General features: G+C 56.0%; 1 protein-coding gene and 1 pseudogene across 3 annotated transcripts in view; one reads left to right on the top strand and one right to left on the bottom strand.

Annotated features, from left to right (window-relative positions):
• The window catches only part of GRID1 (glutamate ionotropic receptor delta type subunit 1), a 617,880-nt gene that overhangs the window by 42,150 nt on the left and 550,559 nt on the right, over window positions 1-25,171 (top strand). The window lies entirely within an intron of this gene.
• On the bottom strand, window positions 10,649-11,345 carry LOC132214499 (ornithine decarboxylase antizyme 1-like; annotated as a pseudogene).

Genomic DNA, 25,171 nt, shown 5'->3' with positions numbered 1-25,171 from the left:
CTCTTCCCAACACTTTGCTCTGATAAAGATGCTGCCACGAACGCCGTGGGACTACAACTTGACCTCCTTTGGGGCACTTTTCCGAGGTCGAGTCCTAAGTGGGTGTGTGTGTTTGTTGTGGTGAAATACGCATCACTGAACTGACCACTTTAACCGTGCGTGAGTGTGCAGCCCAGTGGCCCCGAGGTGAGCGGAGCTGGGCAGCGTCCCCGTGGGCTTCCGGAGGCAGTCGGGCCGCAAACCGGGACTGTGGACCCAGCGAGCAAGTGCGCACGCTCCTGCCGCCGCCGCCCGCACCTGCCGCCCACCGCGTGGCTGGGTGAGCAGGCCCGCTCTGGGCATCCCACCTGAAATCATGCGGCGTTGCCCTCCTGTGACTGGCTTGCACCTGGCACAGTGTCTTCAGGGTATGCCCATGCGGTCAGTGTGCTCTACGTGCCCATCTGCCCCCTTCCGCCCTGACAGCGCCCCACGGTTGGGAGTCAGCTGCTCTGGGAGGCGGCCAGGGCCCTGCTCACCGCGTGCAGCCTTTCCGGACTGCAGGCCCGATGGCTAGTGCCTCATCTCGGAGCCAGAGCCGGACAGGGACCTTCATTCGGGCCGGCTGGCCGCAGTGTGCCCGCAGCCCGCGGCGGGAGTCTGTGCCCTGAGTTCGCGCTCTGCCTGCTGTTCATCCTGCGTCTGCCACGTGCGTTGCCACGTGGGCTGCGGGGCCCAGGCATGAGGCCGGCCAGGACCTCTGTGCCTGAGGGGCGTGGGGGTGGCGGCGAGGGGTGCCGTCTCAGTATGTGATTGCATTTTCATTACTTTGTTGCCGTCTTGGAGGGAGGGCCGGCTCCAGGGGCAGCTGCTTTTCACTGCAGCCCACACTGGGCTCTCTGACCCTGGGAGGGAGTTTGATGGAGTTCAAAGGGGCGAGGTAACACGTCAGTGCCTTGGGACTCAAACCCAGCAAGTCCTCCTGAAAGCCACCAGCACTGTCTTTGCCTCTGTCACTGTCCTCATGAGCCGCTTCTGCAGACACCGAGACCTCCTTCCTCCAGGTGATCTCAGGGAGCCCTTGGAGGGAGCCGTGGCCGCAGCCACTGCATAGATGGGCACTGGAGGTTCCTGGCCCAGTGTTACAGCTCTGGTTTGTTCCTGTAGCCATGGGAGAGGGCAGCTGGGGGTCCACGGGGTCTGCCGGGGGTGAAGAGGCTGAGGGAGGGGCTCCCTGTCGCTCCTCCCTGCACTGCACTCCTCCCCAGGGACTGCAGTGCTCAGGCACCGTAGTCCCACCTGCTGGGTGCGGGCTGCCTGGGGATGGGCGAGGCCAGCCAGGTCGCGCGCAGCAGGCAGTTTTCCTAGGGGCCTGGAGGCAGCAACTAGAGACCCGCTTGGATTCCTGGCCCCGCGGTCCTGGGTGAGTGACCTGGGGTCCCCTCCCTGACCTCTCTGAGCCGTGGCCCTGTGGCTGTAGCCCCCCCGGGACTGTGGAGAGTTTGTGGAGCTGTGTCCAGTCTCCGCACTTCTATTACCAGGAGATCTCAGAGGGAGACAGAAAACAAAGGCAGACCGCAGCCTTCTGCTTAGGCGCTGCGTGGCACCCCGCTTCCCTTAGCGTTGAAGCCCGTGAGGCCACCCCTGATCTGGTCCCCTGCTACCCTCTCTCCTTCCTCTCTCCTTGCGCTCCCTCTGCCTGAGCCACATGGCCTCCGCGGTGCTCCTGTGCACCCAGGCATGGCCCGGCCTCAGGGCCTTTGCACTCGCTGTTCCCTTTGCCTGGAGTGTCCTTTCTGAGACACCATGTGGCTTCCTCTGCTACCGTCTCTGAGTGTTTGCTCAATGTCACCTTCTTGGTAAGACCTACCCTAATTCCCTATTTTAAACTAGAGCCCACTCCCCAGGCCCGATTCCCTTCCCCTTCTGGAACACGTCACATGCATCTGCTCATGTCAGTGCCTTCTCTCCTACTAGAACTCAGTAGGTGCTCAGGTGCGTGAATGAGTGAGTGAGTGAATGAGAGGGTCCAACAAGTTGTCCTGCCTCCATAGGGTCTCAGGAGGACGAGTCTTTCCTCTCGCCCGCTCCCTTCCTTTGCCCCTGTCCTCAGGCCTGGCCCTGGCTCAGTGAGTCCCCGCAGGGTGGACAGGCAGGGCACAGGCCTTCTCATCTCCAGGACATTGCCGGGAGGTGGAAGTGGAATTTTCACAGCAGGGCGCGCGACTGGGGCTTTACCCGCAGCGGCAGCCTGGCTGGCCTGTGGGTGGGCGCAGGGGCTCGGCGTAGCTGCCGGAGCAGAGCCCAGAGCGTGGCTGGGGACAGTGGGGGCATGTTCCCACCCTGGGCGGCCTCTGCATGGCAGCTGTGGCCAGGACCATGCCCGAGTCATTGCACGTGGGCGTGATTTCCGGGGTCAGCCTTGTGTCGTTATTGAGAGGAATTTGGGTGGACAGTATGGGGGCTGGCTGCTTAGCTCCTGTGTGTCCCATGGGCCCCAAACCCCTGCCCCTGCCTCTCTCCCCGAAGGTCTTATCGCTCCCCGGAGTGCTGGCTTGTGACGGGCATGGCACGGTGGGGAGAAGCAGCCCTACGCTGGCTGAGGAGCAGTGGGCACAGCTGGAAAAGGGGCGTGGAGTCTGTTAAACGCTCAGTGACAGGCCGGCCCTGCCGCGGAGGCGGAAGGAGGCGAAGTCCCCCGGCAGCGCTGACAGGTGTCTGAGGAGGCGCCCCCGCCCTTGGGTTCTTCGCCCTGGCAGCGTGGGAGCTGGCACCCACAGCAGCGCGGCCACACTTGGCACCAGCACTGAGGTGCTGCGTTGGTTCGAGTCTGGCCGCGTTGAGGTGGGCCTGGGCCTTTCTCAGGCCTCGGGGAGCAGGCCGGTGGGGGGGGGGTGCCCCTAGCCCCTGGGGCCTTTGCTTTCTAGCTGGGAAGCTGTGTCTGGCCTTCCGGACTGTCGGAGCCAAACGGACACACCTTGGCGGCCTCCCCTGGCCTCCTCTCGCCGAGGCAGAGCAGGGAAGGGCCCGTTGTCCTCGTGGCCCGGCAGAAGCACGGAGGTCTCTGGGCAGGGTGCCCGCTGCGGGCCTGCCGCCTTTCCTCGCCCTCCAGCCAAGGCGGGGTGAGAAGGCCCGCGGGTGCCCCACGGAAAACGGCGTGGACTCATTTTCAGAAGGCGGGTAACTGTGGGGAATAGTTCTCACCTGTGCTTTCTCCTCGCTCACTCCTAACACTCCCAGAAACCCTGCCGCGAGCACCTCACCGTCTGCTCTGTTCAGTGTGTGTGTGTGTGTGTGTGTGTGTGTGTGTGTGGCCCAGCCCAGGGTGTGTGTGTGTGTGTGTGTGTGGCCCAGCCCAGGGTGTGTGTGTGGCCCAGCCCAGGGTGTGTGTGTGTGTGTGTGTGTGTGTGGCCCATCCCAGGGTGTGTGTGTGTGTGTGTGTGTGTGTGTGGCCCAGCCAAGGGTGTGTGTGTGTGTGTGTGTGTGTGTGTGGCCCAGCCCAGGGTGTGTGTGTGTGTGTGTGTGTGTGGCCCAGCCCAGGGTGTGTGTGTGTGTGTGTGTGTGTGTGTGGCCCATCCCAGGGTGTGTGTGTGCATGCGAGGAGAAAGCACAGGTGAGAACTATTCCCCACAGTTACCCCGCCTTCTGAAAATGAGGCTGCTCGGCTCACCCCGCTGCCAGGCTCTTCCAGCGGGCGCTGTGCGGCTCCCCAAGCCTGGGGTCTTGCGGGGGCAGCTGAGGGTCATGCTTTGGGAACTGTCTCTTCCGGTCTCAGGGCCAGGCCGGCCTGCCGGATGGGGCCGCTGCAGCTCTGAGCTGGGGAGGCTGTGCCTTGTTGTGATTGGACCCACTTGCAGGCCTGGCTCCTGGCCTGGCGGTGGAGGGTGAGCGCAGTGCGAAGCTGGAGACACACGTGCGCCTGGGGAGAGTGCAGGGCCTGAAGGTGGTGGGGGTGTTGGCTGAGTAGAGGTGCCCAGCGTGGACCGGAGTGGACTGGGCAGCCATGGGCTGGGTTCATGGCCAGTGCGAGCTCGTGTTGCATGCTATGACACATTTTCTCAGTCTTCGGGAGAAAAGTAGAGGCGTGGAGGTTGGCTGGGTGTGTAGGTGGGTGGGTGAGGCGTGGGTGGGGAGTGGATGGAGTTGGTAGGTAGGATTTAGAAGGATGGGTGTGCAGGGAGAGATGGATGAATGAATGGTTGGTTGGATGAATTTACGGCTGGCTGAGTCAGGGGTCAGTGAGAGGATGTGTGGATGGTGGGTTGATGAGATTGGAGTTGGATAGGTAGAGGGTAGATGGATTGGAGGATGGGAGTGGCTGGGTGGCTGGGTGGATTGATGAAGTGTAGATGGGAGTAGAGGGGTGAATGGGTGATGGAGAGAGATATATAAAGGGGTTTAGGAAAAGGTGGACAGGTGGGATACAGGTGTGGGGGGTGGAAGAATGGGTGAATGAAGAGTAAGGTGAATGGACAGATGGATGTACAGCTGGATGGTTAGTGGGGGTCGGACGGGTGGGTTGCTGGGCAGGAGGTAGATCAGGAGGTGAGGAGGCTAAGTAACATAAATCTAGGTTCCTTGTGGGACTCAGAGAGGCCGTGGGGGTTCTGAGAGGAGTTGCTCAGCCTCACGCCCACAGGGCTGCATCCCCCTAGCCACACAGACCATTTCCTGCCCTGAGAGTTGCTCTCTTCCTGTGGCTCCAGCCACCCTGGCCTGGTGAGTGTGGCTGTCTGGGTCTGGGCATCCTGCCTGGGATGTGGCTGTGTCTGGCCTGAGGTTCAAGGTGATAGCCCGGATGTGGGCCTGGAGGACAGAGGCCACGGGGAGAGCATGAGCTTTGCTTTATGGGATCCCAACGAGGTGCTGTGCTGAGCACATGGTGCACATTGCCCATTTCATTCTCCTGACAGCAGAGGAGGTATTGTTCCCACAGAGGAGGCAACTGAAGCCAATGGGGTTGGGGACTAGCCCAAGGTCGTGCTGTCTGTGGAGGGTGGGGACTAGCCCAAGGTCATGCTGCCTGTGGAGGGTGGGGACTAGCCCAAGGTCATGCTGCCTGTGGAGGGTGGGGACTAGCCCAAGGTCATGCTGCCTGTGGAGGGTGGGGACTAGCCCAAGGTCATGCTGTCTGTGGAGGGTGGGGACTAGCCCAAGGTCGTGCTGTCTGCGGAGGGTGGGGACTAGCCCAAGGTCATGCTGCCTGTGGAGGGTGGGGACTAGCCCAAGGTCATGCTGTCTGCGGAGGGTGGGGACTAGCCCAAGGTCGTGCTGCCTGTGGAGGGTGGGGACTAGCCCAAGGTCATGCTGTCTGCAGAGGGTGGGGACTAGCCCAAGGTCGTGCTGTCTGTGGAGGGTGGGGACTAGCCCAAGGTCATGCTGCCTGTGGAGGGTGGGGACTAGCCCGAGGTCATGCTGTCTGTGGAGGGTGGGGACTAGCCCAGGTCTTGCTGTCTGTGGAGGGTGGGGACTAGCCCAGGTCTTGCTGTCTGTGGAGGGTGGGGACTAGCCCAGGTCTTGCTATCTGTGGATGGTAGGGACTAGCCCAAGGTCATGCTCTCTGCAGAGGGTGGGGACTAGCCCAAGGTCATGCTGTCTGCAGAGGGTGGGGACTAGCCCAAGGTCATGCTGTCTGCAGAGGGTGGGGACTAGCCCAAGGTCATGCTGCCTGTGGAGGGTGGGGACTAGCCCAAGGTCATGCTATCTGTGGAGGGTGGGGACTAGCCCAAGGTCATGCTGTCTGTGGAGGGTGGGGACTAGTCCAAGGTCTTGCTGTCTGTGGAGGGTGGAGACTAGCCCAGGTCTTGCTGTCTGTGGAGGGTAGGGACTAGCCCAAGGTCGTGCTGTCTGTGGAGGGTGGGGACTAGCCCAGGTCTTGCTGTCTGTGGAGGGTGGGGACTAGCCCAGGTCTTGCTGTCTGTGGAGGGTGGGGACTAGCCCAGGTCTTGCTATCTGTGGATGGTAGGGACTAGCCCAAGGTCATGCTCTCTGCAGAGGGTGGGGACTAGCCCAAGGTCATGCTGTCTGCAGAGGGTGGGGACTAGCCCAAGGTCATGCTGTCTGCAGAGGGTGGGGACTAGCCCAAGGTCATGCTGTCTGCAGAGGGTGGGGACTAGCCCAAGGTCATGCTGTCTGTGGAGGGTGGGGACTAGCCCAAGGTCGTGCTGCCTGTGGAGGGTGGGGACTAGCCCAGGTCTTGCTGTCTGTGGAGGGTAGGGACTAGCCCAAGGTCGTGCTGTCTGTGGAGGGTGGGGACTAGCCCAGGTCTTGCTGTCTGTGGAGGGTGGGGACTAGCCCAGGTCTTGCTGTCTGTGGAGGGTGGGGACTAGCCCAGGTCTTGCTGTCTGTGGAGGGTGGGGACTAGCCCAGGTCTTGCTATCTGTGGATGGTAGGGACTAGCCCAAGGTCATGCTGTCTGCAGAGGGTGGGGACTAGCCCAAGGTCATGCTGTCTGCAGAGGGTGGGGACTAGCCCAAGGTCATGCTGTCTGCAGAGGGTGGGGACTAGCCCAAGGTCATGCTGTCTGCAGAGGGTGGGGACTAGCCCAAGGTCATGCTGTCTGTGGAGGGTGGGGACTAGCCCAAGGTCGTGCTGCCTGTGGAGGGTGGGGACTAGCCCAGGTCTTGCTGTCTGTGGAGGGTGGGGACTAGCCCAGGTCTTGCTGTCTGTGGAGGGTGGGGACTAGCCCAAGGTGATGCTTTCTGTGGAGGGTGGGGACTAGCCCAAGGTCATGCTGTCTGCAGAGGGTGGGGACTAGCCCGAGGTCGTGCTGTCTGTGGAGGGTAGGGACTAGCCCAAGGTCGTGCTGTCTGCAGAGGGTGGGGACTAGCCCAAGGTCGTGCTGTCTGTGGAGGGTGGGGACTAGCCCAAGGTGATGCTATTGACAGGCAAAGCCTGGAGGTCCAGCAGAGGCTGGGGGCCCTGAACTAGAGAGTTCACCACAGATCCGGATCCGCTCAGCGGTGGGTCTGGGCCGGGAGGCTGGTCCCGGGAAGGACACAGTGGGCCCTGACTGCAGACCCACTGAGGGTGGTCCTGGGGAGCACTCCCCATGGGGCGAAGGTACATAAGGGGCTGATGACTCAGCGACGGGCCCGGGGATCTTCTCTCTGGGCTCCTTGCCCATGTGGTTTTTAGGGTGCTCCTGCACTGGTCTTCGGGACTGGCCCAGGCTCCAGCAGGCAGTCCCACATTTCCCAGGATCCAGCTCCGCAGAGGGGTCAGGCTGCTGGCACACCTGTGAGGGGTGCTGCTGCCCCCTTGGGGTCTCCTCCTGGCCCGCTGGCCTTTCTTTGCAGGGCACCTGTCACAATTCCTAGGCCTGGTGCAAGCGTCCCCGGAACCCTGAGCTTCCTCACCCCCGTTTCTGGGCCAGGTGGGGTTTCCTCTGATGTCTTCCCTGGCCGAGCCCTCTGGGCCCCGCTGGACACAGGAAGGAGCTGGGCGGGCGGAGCCCTGGCCTCAGGGCCTGAGCCATCTGTAAGCCGCACGTCAGGGCTGGGACGGCCTTGGGACCTGTCGCATCTGTGCTCATGTACGGCTTACTTTAGGGTGGGTTTCAGGCTGCGGGAGTCGACCCTCAGCAGATAGAGCCGGCACCGGGCGCACGTTACACGTGTCGGGAAATGAGACCGGCCCCAGGGGAAGCGGCTTCCCGCTCTCTCCACGTGGGGCAGGTGCCCTGGGCTGCGTCATCGGGTCCCTCGGAACGTTGGCCCACGGGCTGCAGAAGCAGCGAGTGAAGACGTGGTGCTGCCGGTGCGTCTGATGGCGCTTCTGAGCCAGGCTCCGCTTGTCGGTGGAGGGACAGGGAGAGCACAGCCCGTGAGCATGTCCCGCAGAGGCCGGCTTCCCGCTTCCCAGGGCTGAGCGGCCTGTGACCCTCTCCAGTGCTGGCTCGGAAAGGTGTGCTCTCGGTAGTCGCCTTGCCTGGCTGGGAGGGGAGAGTGGTGTGTGTGTGTGTGTGTGTGCACGCGCACACGTGCACGCACATGCATATACACGCATGTGAGAACCAGTAACACCGTCAGGTTGGGATGGAGGGAAGTTAGCATGTCGGGGGCACATCCATGCGTGATAAGATGGGACATCCGGGAGCCAGCCTGTGGCTGTGACTGTCTCCCAGCTGCCGGGTGTTCCTCTGCTCGAAACGGCGTGGTCTCTCAGCTCTGCCGGCCTGACTTTGCTTACTGGCTGCGTGCTGCTGGGCCATTTCGTCCCTCTCTGAGCCTTGGCTTCCTCGGTGGTAAACAGGGCCTACCTACCAGGCTTTGGGGGATTGAACAGAGCATCCATACATGTCTTAGCTCCCTGGTTGGCACAGAGGAGACGCTCAGCAAATGTCAGCCTGTCCCTCCTAACCCTCCTCCTAACCCGCCGCTGCCCCTCCTCTTCCTCTTCCCCACCTTCTGCTCACCCCCCTCCTCCGTCCTGACCCACGAGCTCTCTCCAGATGGATTGGCTGGAGATCTATCACTCACCTTCCTGCACCCTCTGCGGTCTGGGACGGAGGGCTCTGAGCTCGGAGATACCAGGTGGCTATTGTGCAGACCACTTCCCGGTGCTCGCAAAGCTGGCCGGCCTGTCAATCCCTCCGGCTTTGGCTTTTCGGAAGCTACAGCAATAGATGTGGGGACATTTCAGGCTCCAGCGACTGGAATGCACCTGCAGTCTCTGGTATGAGACGACAGAAGGGAAGCAGGTGTGTTGGGCTGGGTCTGAGTGGCATCAACTGGAATTTTTAGCCTCTTTGCAGAAAGCACAGAGTAGGTGGTGGTAAACCTGGAGTCTGGAACCATTCTTGCCCCTCTCCCACACTCAGACACCTGGCACTGCAAGGCTCAGGACTCAAACTGTGGTTTGAGTCTTTCTTCTTTTTTTTAGAGAGAGTGGAAGGGATGAGGAGAGACACAGAGAGAGAAACATTGATGTGAGAGAGACACATCGACTGGTTGTTTCCTGCACATGCCCCACCAGGGCCAGGGATTGAGCCTGCAACTGAGTGGAAGGGCGGGGGAGGTATGTGCCCTTGACCAGAGTCATACCTGCAACCCTTCAGTCTGTGGGCCGGCATTCTAACCCCTGAGCCAGACCAGCTAGGGCATGATTGGACTCTTGTAGACCCAAGGCTTGGTGTGGTGTCAGGCACAGGATGGAGGGAAGTTAGCATGTCGGGGGCACACCCATGCGTGATAAGACACTCTGTCCCACCCTGGGTTGGGAAACACCCCTGCAGGATCTGGTGAGAGCTCTGGGGGTTGAGGAGGCACCAAGGCCAAGAATATAAAGACTTGAGCAGCACCTTGGGGTGTAGTCTGTTGGAGGGAATCCTAGGGGAAGATAGGGGCACTGGGCTGAGTCTGTTTACAGTAGAAATCCACTAATGGCTGTGGCCCAGTTAGAAAGGTCTGGGCTTGGGGATGGGAAAGGAGGGTGTGAGAGCTGTCCCTAAATGACTCTGGGCCAGGGCAGAGCAGCAGGAGAGCGGGATGAGGTGGGCGGGGGGGAGGAGGGGACTGGACTGTGCACTTGGGTTCTGGCCCAGGCCACAATAGAAGGAATTTCAAGCTGTGCAGATGGTGGGGCTGAGGCTGCTGGCCCTGAGGTGGCCTCAGGCCGCCAGCGTGGACCTAAGGGGCTTGAGCAGATCTATCTGTGAGTTCTGAGGTGGGGTGGAGTTGGCTTGTGCTCGACGTGGGGAGGGAGAGTGGCATGGACTCTGTCTTGGATGTGGGTGTCACAGGTGGGATGCAGGGCAGGGTTGGGGCTGCAGGGCTGCGCTCACTGAGGCGCTGGCTTCGAAGCTGCACTGGAGAGGATGTCTCCTGGCGGGAGGAGCCACTTCGGTGCTCCCTGGTGTGCACATTGCACAAGACATTTCAGGAGGAAGCCTGTCGAAGGGTCAGTGTCCTGACCCCTCCCACTCCCAGTCTCCCTCGAGTGGGTTCTTCGCTGGCATGACAAGGGAGGCCAGAGGTCATGCTGCTAATCACTATGCCCACGTGACCCACTGCAGTCTAGGCGCCTGAGGTCGGGGTGCTGCAGCCAGAGCAGATAGGGCCGTGTGGACGCCTCCAGATTCTTACTCTACTTGAAACCGTACAAATAAAAGACACAACAGGCAAGTATCAGGCCAGAACTCTACAACGCAGGCCTAGGTGATTCATTTCATAGATCACCCAGACCTACCCTTACACCTCTTCCTTTTTTTTTTTTTTTTAGATGTCATCATTTTATTCAGATTTTTTGAAAGCAATAGAAGGGTAGATTAATATCTATCTTTCCAAGTTGAGACCTAAAACTGTTTATAAAATTTTAAATAAGAAAACTCCTGTTTGAAGTACAAGGATAATCAGTATCACCTTAAACCAGCAATACAAAATTAAAATATAAATTTTTATTTAGAATTAAAGCAAATACTTCAGTATCACAAACACAATATTAAACTTTAAGAAATATGCCGCTCATTTGGAGTGAGCATTTATTGGCACAATTACAACATGCGGACAAACCCAGCAGAGGGGATAGGCCTGGCATTTGCAGCCCGTGCAGCAGTTGGCCACACCACCAGCACCAAGCGAGACGCACATGGGGCTATGAGCTGCCGTGAACTGTCAGTGGTGGGAAGGTGAGGGTGCAGGGGGTGCACTGCTGCTCTCGCGATGATCTGTCAGTGGTGGGAAGGTGAGGGTGCAGGGGGTGCACTGCTGCCCGCTCTCGGCAGAAGACTCTCAAATGTGTGGCCGTGAAGCAAGTGTCGTGTCTCCTGGGGGCAAGGGCTGCCCGGTCTCAGAGTCTCAGAGCCCATAAAGCTGCAGGGACGGAGCAGAGCGGCTCTGCCATCACGGAGCTGTGGAGGCAAATGAAGACATGGCCAGCATGCAGCTGCTCCTCTGCAAACTCCAGGAGACCTGCGAGCTGTCTGCTCCCCAGGGCAGAGCCCCGCCTGGGATCTGGATGCAGAGGCAGCTGCTGCTCAGCACGGCTCTCCAGTTACCGTGTTTGGCATCTGAGAGCCAGGTCTGGACGTTGAGAATGTTCGTCTTGTTATAGACGTTAGTTCCTCTGTTACATTCAGCCTATTATCCGAGTAAAAAAATTAGCTGAAAGATTGGGATCCCTCCGACTATTCCCTCGCCCACCTGGGATCTCGAGGGGTGGGTGAGGGACATGAGGAGCACCCCGTGGCCCTGGGCCCAGGGGACTGCAGTTAAGGAGACCCTGGAACTCTGCTGCTGCGGCTGCGCGGCTGTGCAGACTGATGAGCATGGTGCGACTGGCGTGACCACTGGCGCTGGGTTTACTCCCCTCCTTCTCTCGGTGAAACAGTGGCTGTTGAGGATCTGCTGCAGGGAGGATTCCACCATCTGGCCGCTGGGTCTGAAACCAGGAAAACCTCCGTGTTGCCTTTCTACGTCGCGTTGCTGCTACTCGCAGTTCGCCTACACGTCTTCCTGTATCCCCTCCACTCTACCCCAGTGCCGCCTCCAAAACAGTTCTTACAGGCCCAGTGCTGCTGGTTACTTCTTTGTTAATTGTCATTCGGTAGCATAAGGAGAAGACCCCTCTATGGGTGAGTGAGATGGAGCCTGCAGTCTTTTGTGTAAACTGGACCCTCTTTTTCACTTTGTCAAGTCCAGCTGTGTTTACGACTCTCGACACTTGTGATCTCAAGAAAATTAATGCTCTGTAGTTCCCACCCCTGTCTCCCCTGTGGCTTATAAATCTCAAGTTCTATACAGGTTCTGCTAAATCCACAAATTTACTATATGGTCTCCCTACTAACATAAAGCATAGGCTGTTTCCAGACGAAAATGACCCAATAATTATATCTTTAGAAACCCTCTAACATACTTACATACTTACATACTTACTACTGAACCCAGTACACTCTCTGGCTAGAGCACAGCAGATTTCTCTTTTGGTCAGTGCCACACGATAGGAGGGTTTATGACGTGAACAGTGACACAAGGTCACGCTGACGGGGGGCATATTGTGTTCCTAGTCCGCCAACACACGTGGGCATAGACTCCCCAACTTGTCAGAATGTATAGGAGCAACAGCTTGTTTGAACCAAATAGCCACAGATTCTGAAGTGGCTCTGGGCTGCTGCCAAGCGTCAGGGCGTCACCCAGTCTGGTTGGCCTTAGTTCAGGTCTGGGGGTAGAGGGGCCCATCTGATCACTCAGAGGGGCGCTCAGTTCACAGGTCCATGGACACTAAGGTAAGCCATTCTCCGGCAGGGTCTGGCTGGAAAGTGAAGTATCTGGGGAGAGCAGCCAAGAAGGACATATGGAAGAGGTGAGGGCAGATCTAGTACCTGAACTCTGGATGGTAAGATTCACTCCAAGTCGGCAGTTAGATGTGGGGATAAAGAATGGTGTCCTGCCCTGGCCAGGTGGCTCAGTTGGTTAGAGCATTGTCTTATATACCAAAAAATTGTGGGTTTTGATTTTTGGTCATTTCTCTCTCTCTCTCTCTCTCTCTCTCAAAAAAGAAAAAAAAATGGTGGACCTGACATTCAGAAGAAGCCAGGTCAAGACTGGAACAAGGGGAGGTGATGCAGAACAGGCTGGTCCCACATGCATATGTGGTAGTTAAAATTCAGAGGGATATCTAAGCTATAGAGGTCCCCCCTGAGGAGCGAGGGGTCCCAGCCCCACACCAGGCGTCCCAGCCCAGGGTTCCAGTGCAGGAAGAGAAGTCCCCATAACTTCTGGCTGTGAAAACCAGTGGGGATTGAGGCTGAGGGAGATGGAGGCAGCTGGAGTCGCAGATGTTCCTCCTAAAAGGCTCACTCGAACTCATTCAGACTCACTTGCTCTGAGCTCCAGTGCTGGGGCAGCAGCCTGAAAGGCACCAGGACATGTGGGGAGGAACTGAATTGTCTGGCTTTGGGATGAGGGCTAGGGGGGCAGCTTTCTCCCAGACAGAAGTGCTGTCAGAGGCCATTGTTCCTGTGCTGAGCCTCCCGCCCCCCCCGTTCCCCCGCATGCATAGCCGCCATATCTGAGTCTTTATTAAGACTCACACTCTTTGCTTTGCCCTCATGATTCCCTAAGACCCCTCCCACCCAACTTTTGGGCCCACCCAAGCCACTTCTAGTGGCTTTTCCATATAAATGTCCTATCTTGGTTCACACTGAGGACTTTCCTAAATTCTCTCAAAGTTGCACAAATCCCCAGAAGCAACATCTGGCCTCAGCATGCCAGTAAGTGGCCCCAGGCTCATCTAGCAGCAGCTAGACTCGGTTCACAACTTGGCCTCTCCCGGCACCTCCAAGTCCAGCACAAGTAGCAGCCACCTGCAGATTGCTTTGTAGCTCATGCTGGGTAGTCCCAGGCAGGGCATAGGTGGCAGCTGACCTTGGCCTGCACCTCCTGGGAGGTCCCTAAGGCAGTGCACCCAGTAGGCAGCTTCAGACCATGCTGGAGCACCACCCAACCACATCCATGAGCAACACACTCAAGGGGTGGAATCAGTGGGCATCAGAGTGCCACTGAAGTGAGTTCTGCTCCATGGGTTTGGCCCCTGCACAGCAGCTCCTCTGCTATAGTTGCAGCTGGTCCTCATAGCTGATCAGCCTAAGGGTCAACCCCTTCCATTGATGTGCCAACAACTGAAGGTGCACACAGCCCAAATGGGGGAGAAGGGCACACATAAGCACCCAGCTTGGGTGACTGGCGAGGTTGTACCACTGGACCCTACAGGACATCTACTACATAAGCCAACCCTTCCAAGACTGGTAGACATAGCAGATCTACCTAATGCATAGAAACAAACATAATAGGCAGCCAAAATGAGGAGACAAAAATGTCCCAAATGAAAGAACAGGAGAAATCTCAAGAAAAAGAATTAAATGAAGTGAAGGACAGCAAACTATGAAGAGTTCCAAACAGTGGTTTTAAGGATGGTTAAAGACCTCAGTGGGACTTCAACAGCATGAAAATACACTAGAAGGAATCAACAGCAGGACAGATGAAGCAGAGGGTCAAATCAGCAATTTGGGAGACAAGGTAGCAGAAAACACCCAGTCAGCAGAAAAAAAAAGAATAAAAAATGAGTATAGTTTATGGGATCTCAGGGACAACATCAAGTGTAACATCTGCATTATAGGGGTACCAGAAGGAGAAGACATAGAGCAACAGATTGAGAGCTTATTTGAAGATATAATGACTGAAAACTTTTCTAACCTGGTGAAGGAAAAAGACACACAAGTTCAGGAAGCACAAAGAGCCCCAAACAAGATGAACCCAAAGAGGTCCACATCGAGACACACCATAATTAAAATGCCAAAGGTTAAAGACAAGGAGAGAATTTTAAAAGCAGCAAGAGAAGAGCAGTTACCTACAAGGGAGCTCCCATAAGACTGTTAGCTGATTTATCAACAGAACCTTTGCAGGTCAGAAGGGATTGGCACAAAATAGTCAAAGCAATGAAAGGCAAGGACCTACAATCAAGATTACTCTACTCAGCGAGGCTGTCATTTAGAATTGAAGGAGAGATAAAGAGCTTCCTAGACAAGAAAAAGCTAAAGCAGTTCATCACCACCAAACCAATATTATGAGACATGTTAAAGATCTTCTTGAATAACAATAACAACAATAATAATATAATGGCAATAAATTCATATCTATCAAAAATTACTTTAAATGAAAATAGGTTTAATACTCCAATCAAAAGACATAGGATGGCTGAGTGGATAAGAAAACAAGACCTTTACATATGCTGTCTATGAAAGACTCACTTAGATCAAAAGACACACACAGACTGAAAGTAAAGGGATGGAAAAAGATATTTTATAAAAATGAAAACAAACAAAAACACTGGGGTAACAATACTTATACCAGACAAAATAGACTTTAAAACAGAGGCTGTAATAAGAGACAGAGAAGGACCCAGCAATTCCACTTCTGGGTATTTATCTAAGGAAACCCACACCATTAATTCTGAAAAACATATGCATCTGTATGTTCATTGCAGCATTATTTACAATAGCCAAAATACGGAAGCAACTTAAGTGTCCACCAATAGATGAATGAATAAAGAAGAGGTGCATATATACAATGGATTATGACTCAGCCATAAAAAAGAATGAATTTTTGCCATCTGAGGTAAGAGGGTATTGTGCTGAGTGAAATAAGTCACATAGAGAAAGACAAATGCCTGATAATTTCACTTGTATGTGTAATGTAAAAAACAAAATAGATGACTAAGTGGAACCAAAAAAGACTCACAGATACAGAGAACACTTTGACAGTTGCCAGATGGGAGGGGTGTTGGGGGGATGGGAAAGGTGAAGGGATTAGGAAGTACAAATTGGTAGTTCCAGAATAGTCATAGGGATGTCAAGTACGATATCGGGAATATAGTCAGTAATTTAATAACTGTGTGTGGTGTCAGATGGTACTAGATTTATCAGGCTGATCATTTTGTAAGTTACATAAATGTCTAATCACTGGGAACACCTGCAACTAATAGAATATTGTGTGTCAACTGTAATTGAAAAATAAAACAATTGTTTTTTAAGAAAGAATGGTGTTCTTCCCCTCCTTGCTCTGGCCAAGGCACACTTCAGGAGTGCAGGTCAGGACCTTGGACAGCGCCAGGCAGTGCCGCCACCATCAGCACTTCTGTGCCACTTCTGCGCTCAGACAGCGTGGGCGCCCTGCCCCCTCTGGAACTCCGAGTTGTTAGGCAACTTGGGTCTCTTTGTATCAGCACGTCCCCCAGGACGTTGGGCCTGTTTCAGGAAAGGCCCTTGTTTTCAGCCTGGAGAGCAGATCTCCTTTCTCACTGTGCCTCTCTTTCTTTTCTTTTTTTTGTTAATCCTCACGAGAGGATATTTTCTCCATTGATTTTTAGAGAGATGGGGAAAGACAGAGAGAAACATCGATGTGAGGAAACACACCGACTGGTTGCCTCCCGCACGCACCCCAGCCAGGGCGGGGATCAAGCCTGCAGCTGAGGTATGTGCCCTTGATCGTAATCGAACCTTCCACCCTTCAGTCCACAGGCCGATGCTCTAACCACTGAGCAATTGGCTAGGGCTTCTTCATTGCTTTGACTGTTGGCTCTGAACGCCAGACTCAGGGCAAGGACAGGAGGGAGAGAATGGAGGGACGTGAGATCCTTGTGTTCTGAGCCAGGTGACCTCAAGTTATTCTCAGGAGCTCCCAGCAGCTCTTCATACCCTCCCTGTGATTTGGAAGCCGCCTTGAAGCAGGCGAGGGCGTGCCAAGTGTGATTAGGTGCCATTTCAAGTCAGTGGGAGCGAGGTGACCGGGGAGGACTACAGGCCAGCAGCCTTCTCCCCTGGCCGTGGCTCCAGAGAGCCCTAGACAAGCCACCAGGCCCATTGACACTCACAGCTTGGTGGGCGCCAAGGCCAGAGGGGAGGGCCGCTGGGCCTGGGACTGAGGCCATCTGGGCTGAGGACTCTTCCTTGCAAGTTTTGGAGAGGAGGCCGGGGCCCAAGTTGTGTAAAGACGCGCAATGGGCCTGTGTGGGCTGATCCCTAAGGCATTTCCACTTCTCTGCGTTCACATGCCAGGTGGACTCAGCGTCTCCCACGCTGGAGACCTTGAGGGGGAACATTTCCAAATGTAGAAAGGGTACATGTTGGGGCACTGCTGCCCCCCGAGTGTTGGTGGGGGGTTGGGCTGGATTTTGAAGTCAGAAACACTCATTTGTGAACCTGGCTTCCCACCATCCTGCTTTGGTTTCGGAAGGAGGCCTCTGACAGCGGCCGGAGCCCTGCGTTCCTCAGCTGTAACGGGAACAGTGTCGCCTACTCTATAGAATTGTTGTGAAAATAGAGACAAATGTAGACAGTGCTCAGGGGGAGTCTCAGCCCTCCCTTCCCAGAGGGTCCTTCTTCTGAGGTCCTTGGAGGGAGCACAGCAGCCAGGCTCCGGGGCGACCTCACCTCCATTTCCTATGCTGCTGAGAGTGATGCCTGGGGCTGACAAAGGCCCTACCCCCTCTCTCTGAACTGAGGAGCCTCTGTGTGCATGCAGAGGCCACCCCAGTGCTGTTGGCTCCCCAGATGTGAGGTTAGATATTCTGTTGCTCCCAGGGCAGGAAGGAATGAGGGGTCATGGGTAGGGCAGGGTTAGGGTTAGAGGCACAGTCTTAGTTTACTCCAATTTCCCCTCCCTCCCTGGGGGCCTCTGCCTGCAGCTCTGGTACTTGCTCTGCCCTCTGGGTGGGGGGAATGAAGTCTGAGAACCACATGGTTATAAACTAACAGCTCTTTCTTTTAGGTTTTACACAATTATAAGGACAGATCAATTCTCAGCCATGTCACTTCTAGTCCCTTTAAGAGAAATGAGGAAAGTTTTGGGATACAACTCAGGGCAGGCACAGCCCTGCTTCTCAGCTTGTCTCACAGGGGACATGCTTCCTGGGGGTGGGGGTGCTCCTCTTTTTTAAGACCTCCAGCTGATTAGATGAGGCCCCCTAAATTGTGGAGGATAATTTGCTTTACTGAGAATCTACTGACGTAACTGCTAAATCGCATCGAAAAAATACATTTAGAGCAATATTTAGACTAGTATTTGACCAAATAACTGGCCACTGTAGCCTAGCCAATTTGACACATAAAATTAAACCTCACAGATGGGGACAATGCCAACAGGGTTGATAAATGCTCCTATACTACATGTTTAAACCCAAGAGGCTCGGATCTGAGAGCACCCCACTGCTTGACAATGCAGAGTGTGGGTTTTGAGTGTGCCGGGCTGGGCTCTGCTCCTGCTTCTCCATGTCTGGGCTGTGACATGCTCCCTTATCCTTCTGTGAGAAGACAATAGCTCGAATCTCATAGGAGTGCTGGAGGCAGAGTGAGGTGTTGGGCCGGGCGGGGCGAGGCACAGCCTTAGTTTACTCTCCATTTCCCCTTCTGCCTCTGGGGGCCACTGCCTGCAGCCCTGGTACCTGCTGTGCCCTCTGGGTCGGGGAAGTGGACAGAGCTGAGCTTTTAGGGCCCAGCAGGTGCCTGCTTGTCCATGTCTGGGGTGTGGGGCAGGGGGGCCCTCAGGAACCTTGGCAGCAGAGCTGTGGCAGGGAAGGGCCAGAGCTCACAGGGAGCCAGATGTGGCGGCTGCGGAGAGGACGCGTGGCGTGTGCGCAGGCCCCGGAAGGTGAGGGATCCCTTCTGCCGACACCTTCCTCCTCTCAGTCAGGCTCCTGTTCTGTTCCCCTTTGCGCTGCAGCTTAAACGTGCGGCTTTGGGTGCCCAGGGAAGACCGGCGGGCATGCCAGTGGGCAGAGTGCATTTCGGAGCAGGTTATTGAGGCAGGACGTGTGGGTGAGGCAGAGAAATGTCGTGAAGTGAGCTGGGGAGCCCTTTGACCCCCTCTGAGCGAGGTGAGAGCAGGTCATCACCTGGCCAGGGCTCCAGCAGCCTGCCCGGGAACAGTGGCTGAGAACACTTCACATCGCCTCTTCCCAGGGCAACCTGGCTGGGACCCTTAGCAAGCATCCTGCGGGCGGAGGGGCGGGGGGGGGGGGCGGACAGCAAGGGTGGGAAAGGACAGTGTAATATCTGAGACTGAAAAGGGAACATTTGTGGGGCCTCTAAAAAGTTGGCTGCCTTGAGGCCAGTGAGCCTGGAGGTACTGTATTTTTCCATGTATAAGACACTATTTTTTTCTAAAATCATTAGACTGAAAACCGAGGGACGTCTTATACACCGAAGTCAGCTGAGGAGGGAGCCATGTGGGTGCGTAGCTGCCTATACCTTGTCAAACAGGCTTCCTCCAATCATGAGCCTTATTGTTACTGACGTCAGCTGATGCTGTAATTGGAGGTGGAGGTGGAGAGTGCGCAGATGCAACAGGGACCAGAGCCTTCTGAGCCCATAAAGATGACAAAAAACAAAAAGATAAATACTAGTAAGCGATTGTCTTACTCTGCAAAATTCAAACTGAATGTAATCAGCTGTGCAAAAGAGCATGGAAACAACTGCAGAGAGACCATGTGGGCCTCGTCCCACTGAGCGTGTGACCAGACCGTGGAGAAAACAGGAAGAACAACTCCTTAAGATGCCAAAAAAGCAGGCCTTCAGAGGGAAACCAGCAAAATATTTAAAATATTGATTTCTTAATTTTGGGTTAGAAAATTGGGTGGTGTCTTATACATGAGGGTGTCATATACACGGACAAATATGGTAGTCACAGAGGCAGGACCTGGGGGAGTGGCCAGCAGGATCCCCTGCCCAGGCGCAAGGGCGCCAAGGAGACTCACAGGCGGGCTGCTGGTGGGCTGCAGGTCACTGGGGTATCAGGAAATTGACGCCAGCGGTAGCAGCTGTGTGATGTGGGGCCAGGTGGAATCCTGTGGGCAGCTGGGTTTCAGGATCTCACCTGTAAAATGGGCTAATAGGGCCATCTCCGAGGTGAAGATAAATGAGGAAAAGAAATGTCAATTCCTGCCACACCTAGTAGATAGCAGCTGCTCCGGAAACGTGAGCTCCCCTGGCTGTGGAGCCCAGGTCCAGCGACCAGAGAACCACCCGGCAACTCCACTTGCAGTTTAGAAAATCTCTTTACCGAAGTAAAATATTCTTTCCTTCTATTTCTAATTTGTACTATACAGATTTTTCACACCTAAGAGAAGTAGTAGAATAGTGTAACAAACACCCACATTCTCATAACCTGGGTTTAACAGTTGTTAGCATTTTGCTGTGTATCTGCTTCATCTTATTTTTTTTCTTGGGGGGGGGTATTTTAAAATAAATTGCAGACATCATGATAGTTCATTCATAAATACTTAAGTAAACATTCCTAAAATTGTAAGGGCATTTTTCCTGCCCAGTCACAAGACCATTTTCATGCCTAGCAGAATAATCATACTTTCCTATTATAATCTAACAATCCATATTGAAATTTCCCTAGCAGCCTCCAGAGTATCCCTTACAGCTGATTGGTTCAAGTCAGGATTCAGTTAAGGACTATATATTGCCATCGGTTGTTATTTCTCATGTCTCTTCTTATTTAGACTCGGGCTTGCCAGACGTTTGTGTGTGCGTATGATTTATTTACTTGGTGTTCTTGCTAAAATGCAAGTTCTGATTTGGGGGCTGGAGAGAGGCCTGAGATTCTGCATGGAGTATACTTTGAGTTGCAAGGGTCTAGAACATTCCCCATTTCTTCCCATGACATGGGCTTGTTGGAGAACCTGGGCCAGTGCCCTGTAGAATGGTTCCTTTGCCAGATCCAGCTGGTTGCTTCCTCATGGTGTCACTTAACTTGTTCATCATCGTATGTAAATTGGCAGTCAGGTCTGGAGGTGAGTGATATCCAGGTAAGACATTTGGGGTGCCATGTGCTGCTTCTTGCATCGTGTCAAGTGGCACATAAAACAGTGTTCACTGTGACTCGTGGTTGGGCGTCAAAAGTCCTTGACTGCTTGGGATTGTAGCAGGTGCTGTTAGGTGTGAGGGGACACATTTGGGGATTCATTAGCTGTATCAGATTCTCAAAGAGCTGTTAGAAGTTTTCACTCACAAAAGACACCCAGGAGTGCTTCGCCAACCCTCGCGGGATATCAGAGCTGTCCCTCCTCACCACGTGTCCCTCCTCACCCACAGAAGTGCCGCCGCAGGCTGAGGACCGCAGCTTTCTGCTGCTGCCGTGACTCCCAGGAGGCGTGTCTACCCCTGTGGACTGAGCCCCAGGAACCTGCTGCTTGTGTCCAGGCTCTGCCTGCAGGAGCCCTGGCTGGGCGTGGCCCAGCCCAGATCCCAGGGTGGGGAGAGAAGCTAAAGGTCAAAGGCATGGAGCTGTGTAGAGCAAGGTGAGGCTTTTCACAGAGAAACAAGGCTGGGCCAGGAGCCAGGGTGGCTGGGAGGTGGAGTCAGAGCCCATCAGAGTGTGTGACTCAGGAGAGAGGTGGCAAGCCACGGCCTGTGTCTGAGCTCAGTTTTGGGGAGTGAGGACAGCCTTGATGGTTAAGAGGCTCCTTCAGGCACAGAACCAGCTAGGGTTCCAGAATACGTTCATGCCATTGAGCCCGATAGCCAGTCTCTGAAGGCTGCTGACAGCTGCTCTCTGATGGACGGAGGCCTGAGGAGGGTGAAGGGCCTGCCGTGGGGGGGTGGTCAGTGATGGTGGTCACCCCTGGGCCAGTGATGACAGTGGTTCAGGCAGACGCCAGGCCGAGGCAGGATGAGGCGAGGGGCTGAGAGCCCTCTCCTTCCCAGGCTGGCCGGGTCCTGCGCCTCTCTCCTTGGGAAACAGGTGGGACTGGTACTTGCGCGTGAGGGTCCACCTGCCGGGCTGGTGGGCACTTGAGAAACAAGCCTAACTCTGGGTGAGATTTGTGCCTGCGGCTCTCTGTAAAGAGTCGGCAGATCTGGGAAAGCACCGTGTGCAGGCTCAGGGGGAAGGCGAGGCTGCGTCATTTTATATCTTCTCTGTGCTCTGGCTAAGCCACGCACCGTTAGCACAACGGGAAGGAAAATGAGCGGAGATGAAGGCTGTCAGTGGCTGAGATGGAGAGATGGGCTGATTGATTCTGGCTTATTCTTTCATGCCTCCTGAAGCAGAAAGTCAGGAGCCGGCCTGAGCCAGTCGGCCAGGCCTCGGCCGCAGGGCCAGCCCGGGGCGTCACAGGTCTGCATACACCCGGCTTATCTATGACCCGCGACTGGGTCCTGGGGAGCTGGCCCAGCTGTCTCTCCCTTGCTTCTGTGGAGGCCTACTTTACCCGTCAGATAAGGATCGATTCCCTTTACCTTCCCGGAGGGCAGGAGGGCACTCTGTAGAAGGCCCTGGCGGTGGAAGGAGCGGGGGTGCCATGCTCCCCTCCCGTGGTCCCTTCTGGGAGACCACCGCTGGTCAACGGTGGAGTGATCCGAACTGTCTTCCTGCTTCCAGAGCTCCTGCTCTTCCTGCGGCCTTGACACTGCGGTTCTGTCGTCTCCCATTCTTCCCTCGGGTCCCAGGCTCCTGGCCCTCTGGACTCAGCCCAGTTTCCAGGCGGGGGTGGGAGTCACTGTCTCCACTGGGCGGAGCCCAGAGCCTCAGTCTCCGCCCTCCTCCGAAGTTATGACCACGCCTTGCATAAGAGTTTGAGGCCCTGCCGGGGCCTGGGAGAGGCTGGTGGCTGGCCCAGAGGCAGGACCAGCAGAGGTGGTGCTTCCGGAACTTCCTGCGAGGAAAGGCGTTTCCCTGCAGCCGGGGCCAGGGTCCTGTCTGAGTCACTGGGCATCAAACTACCCCAAACCGGTGGCTTCCAACAACCGAAATTTATTCTTCCCTCAGTTTTGGAGGCTACAAGTCTGAAATCGAGGTGTCCCAGGGCCGCTCCCTCTGAGCGCTGGGGGAGGACCCTTCCTGGCCTCTCCTGGCTCCTGGTGGCTCCCAGTGCTTGGCCTTGGAGGCGTGTGGATGCCCCCTGCCTGTCCCGCCTCCACCTTCCTGAGGCCCGCGTGCCCCTATGCGTCCTCTCTTCTTCCTTTAAGGGCACCGGGCCTTGGAAGTATGTAGGCCCTAATCCAGTATGACCTCATCTTCACTAATGATTTCTGCAAACCCCATCGCATTGGAGGTTCCAGGGGATGTGACTTTGGAGAGCCCAGGCAGAGGGCCCACCTCCAGCCTGGTCTGTCCCTTTGTCCAACCAGAGCAGCTGTTGATACTGTGAGTGTCAGACGCAGTCTCTTTGGGGCAGGGAATGTGGCTGCGGCCTCAGACTGTCGGGGCCTCGCAGGGTGGGGGCAGGGTGAGCCCTGTATATTCTGCAGGCTCTCGGCTGCACCCTCACAACCCACCCAGCGGTGTCGTTGAGTTCCTAGTGCTCATGCGGAAGGCCAGGCGCTGCCCTGCAGGTCCCGTGGGACAGACAGGCAGAGTGAGGGTGCAGGGCGCAGGCACGACCTTCCCATCGATCGCAGACTTGTGTCCCCTCCTGGCTGTGTGGCGCCACCTCCCGGAGTTTATTGAGGCATCTGTAAGGTGGAGGTGATGCAGGTCCCCTGCAGGGTCCGTGAGGATGGGATGGGATGAGGCGGGGAACCCCGGAGGTGCCTCAGACATGCACGCTGCCCTTCCTTTCTACCCAGGAGCTTCTAGAAGCCCAGATGCTGTCCCTCCTTCTGTGCACTTTTCCACGCGCCCCTCAGGGATTGGCATAAAGCTGGAGGCCAGTGATGTCTGAAAGATGAGCAACCTGGTCGGAGGGCAGCACTGGGCGTCTAGAGGACTGCCTGCTCTCAAGGAGCCCCGGCCAGGCAGGAGGGTTGTTGGTGCTGCGATGGTGGACTTTGTATGCAGTGTGGGGTCGGGGGGAGGCCCACGAACAAGCCCTGAAAGCCGGGGAGTTTTCCAGGAGGAGGGAGTGGCTCAGGCGTCCCAGGAGAGCAGGGCAGAGGCCCCGGGACCGACCCAGAATGGCCAGGGTGCGGTGACTCCTCAGCCCCAGCAACCGGTTCTTGGAACTCAGGGTGCAGGTCAGGTAAGCCGGAGGGAGCCCTGCCCAGCTTCTCTGTAACACACACAGTGCTACTGCACTGCAATGGAGACAGCAGAGCGAAGCCCCTGGGGTCTACTCTCATCGTCTCTGTTCCCTGACAGTCCTTGTCCATAGACATATTTTTAGTCACAACACAACTACAGTTTTGGTTACAGCTTTATTTATTACTAGAGGCCTGGTGCACAAAAATTTGTGCACTGGGGGGGGGGTCCCTCAGCCTGGCCTGTGTCCTCTCGCAGTCTGGGACCCCTTGGGGGATGACCACCTGCTGGCTTAGGCCTGCTCCCTGGGGAATTGGGCCTAAGCTGGCAGTCAGACATCCCTCCTGCAGCCCAGGAGCCTTCAGGGGATGTCCACTTGCCAGCGGGGAGCAGGCCTAAGCTGCAGTCGGACATCCTTGGTACTGCTGAGGAAGCGGGAGAGGCTCCCACCACCACCGCTGTACTGGCAGCCATCAGCCTGGCTTGTGGCTAAGCAGAGCTCCCCCTGTGGGAGCGCACTGACCACCAGGGCGCAGCTCCTGCATTGAGTGTCTGCCCCCTGGTGGTCAGTGTGTGTCATAGTGACCAGTCATTCCCAGTCTTTCTGCTGTTAGGGTCAGTTTGCATATTATCCTTTTATTATATAGGATAGAGGCCTGGTGCACGGGTGGGGGTCGGCTGGTTTGCCCTGAAGGGTGTCCCGGATCAGGGTGGGGGTCCTGCTTGGGTGCCTGGCCAGCCTGGGTGAGGGCTGATGGGTGTTTGCAGGCTGGTCACACCCCCTTCAGGGTGGGGGTCCCCACTCGGGTGCCTGGCCAGCCTGGGTGAGGGCCTGATGGGTGTTTGCAGCTGGTCACACCCCCTTCAGGGTGGGGGTCCCCACTCGGGTGCCTGGCCAGCCTGGGTGAGGGGCTGATGGGTGTTTGCAGGCTGGTCACACCCCTTTCAGGGTGGGGGTCCCCACTGGGGTGCCTGGACAATCTGGGTGAGGGGCTGAGGGCCATTTTCAGGCTGGCCAAGCCCCCCGGTGACGGAAGCTCCCAGCCTCTCCTTTTTTTCCCTCTTTTTTTTTTTTTTTTTTTTTATTCTGGGAGTTATTTACCTTCTGTAATTGTAACTTTGTTGCCTTCAGTGGAGCTCAGAGCCAGCTCCTGCTCGCTCCAGCTCTGTGGCCACGGCCGGCTGAAAGCAGGTATCTGGGGTTTATTTATCTTCTATAATTGAAACTTTGTTGCCTTCAGTGGAGCTCAGAGCCGGTGGGAAGCTTGGCTTCCTCCATCACTGGAGCAACCAAGCCTCCTGCTCGCTTCAGCTCTGGGGCTGCTGGCCACCATCTTGGTTGGGTTAATTTGCATATAGTCGCTCTGATTGGCTGGTGGGCGTGGCTTAAGGGGTAGCGAAGGTATGGTCAATTTGCATGTTTGTTTTTTATTAGACTAGATACTGTAAACACTTTTCACTATTGCTACAGAGTTTTCATAATTACCATTTCAACTAGAGGCCTGGCGCACGAAATTCATGTGTGGGTAGGGTCCCTAGGCCTGGCCAGTGATCAGGGTCGATCTGTGGAGTGACTAGTGGGGGGCCCCACCTTGGCTGGCCTGGTGCTGCCCGCTCACCGGCCCCGCCCCCCACCGCTGCCACCAGTCTCCTCCTTCTGTGGGGTGACCAGTGGGGCGATCAGGGGCCACCCTTGCACCCGCCTTGGCTGGCCTGGTGCTACCTGCTTGCTG

Source organism: Myotis daubentonii, chromosome 13 (genome assembly GCF_963259705.1).
Source record: "Myotis daubentonii chromosome 13, mMyoDau2.1, whole genome shotgun sequence".
In the NCBI taxonomy this organism is placed as follows: domain Eukaryota; kingdom Metazoa; phylum Chordata; class Mammalia; order Chiroptera; family Vespertilionidae; genus Myotis; species Myotis daubentonii.
The sequence above is the reverse complement of the archived record's forward strand: the minus strand, read 5'-3'. Positions and strand labels throughout refer to the sequence as shown.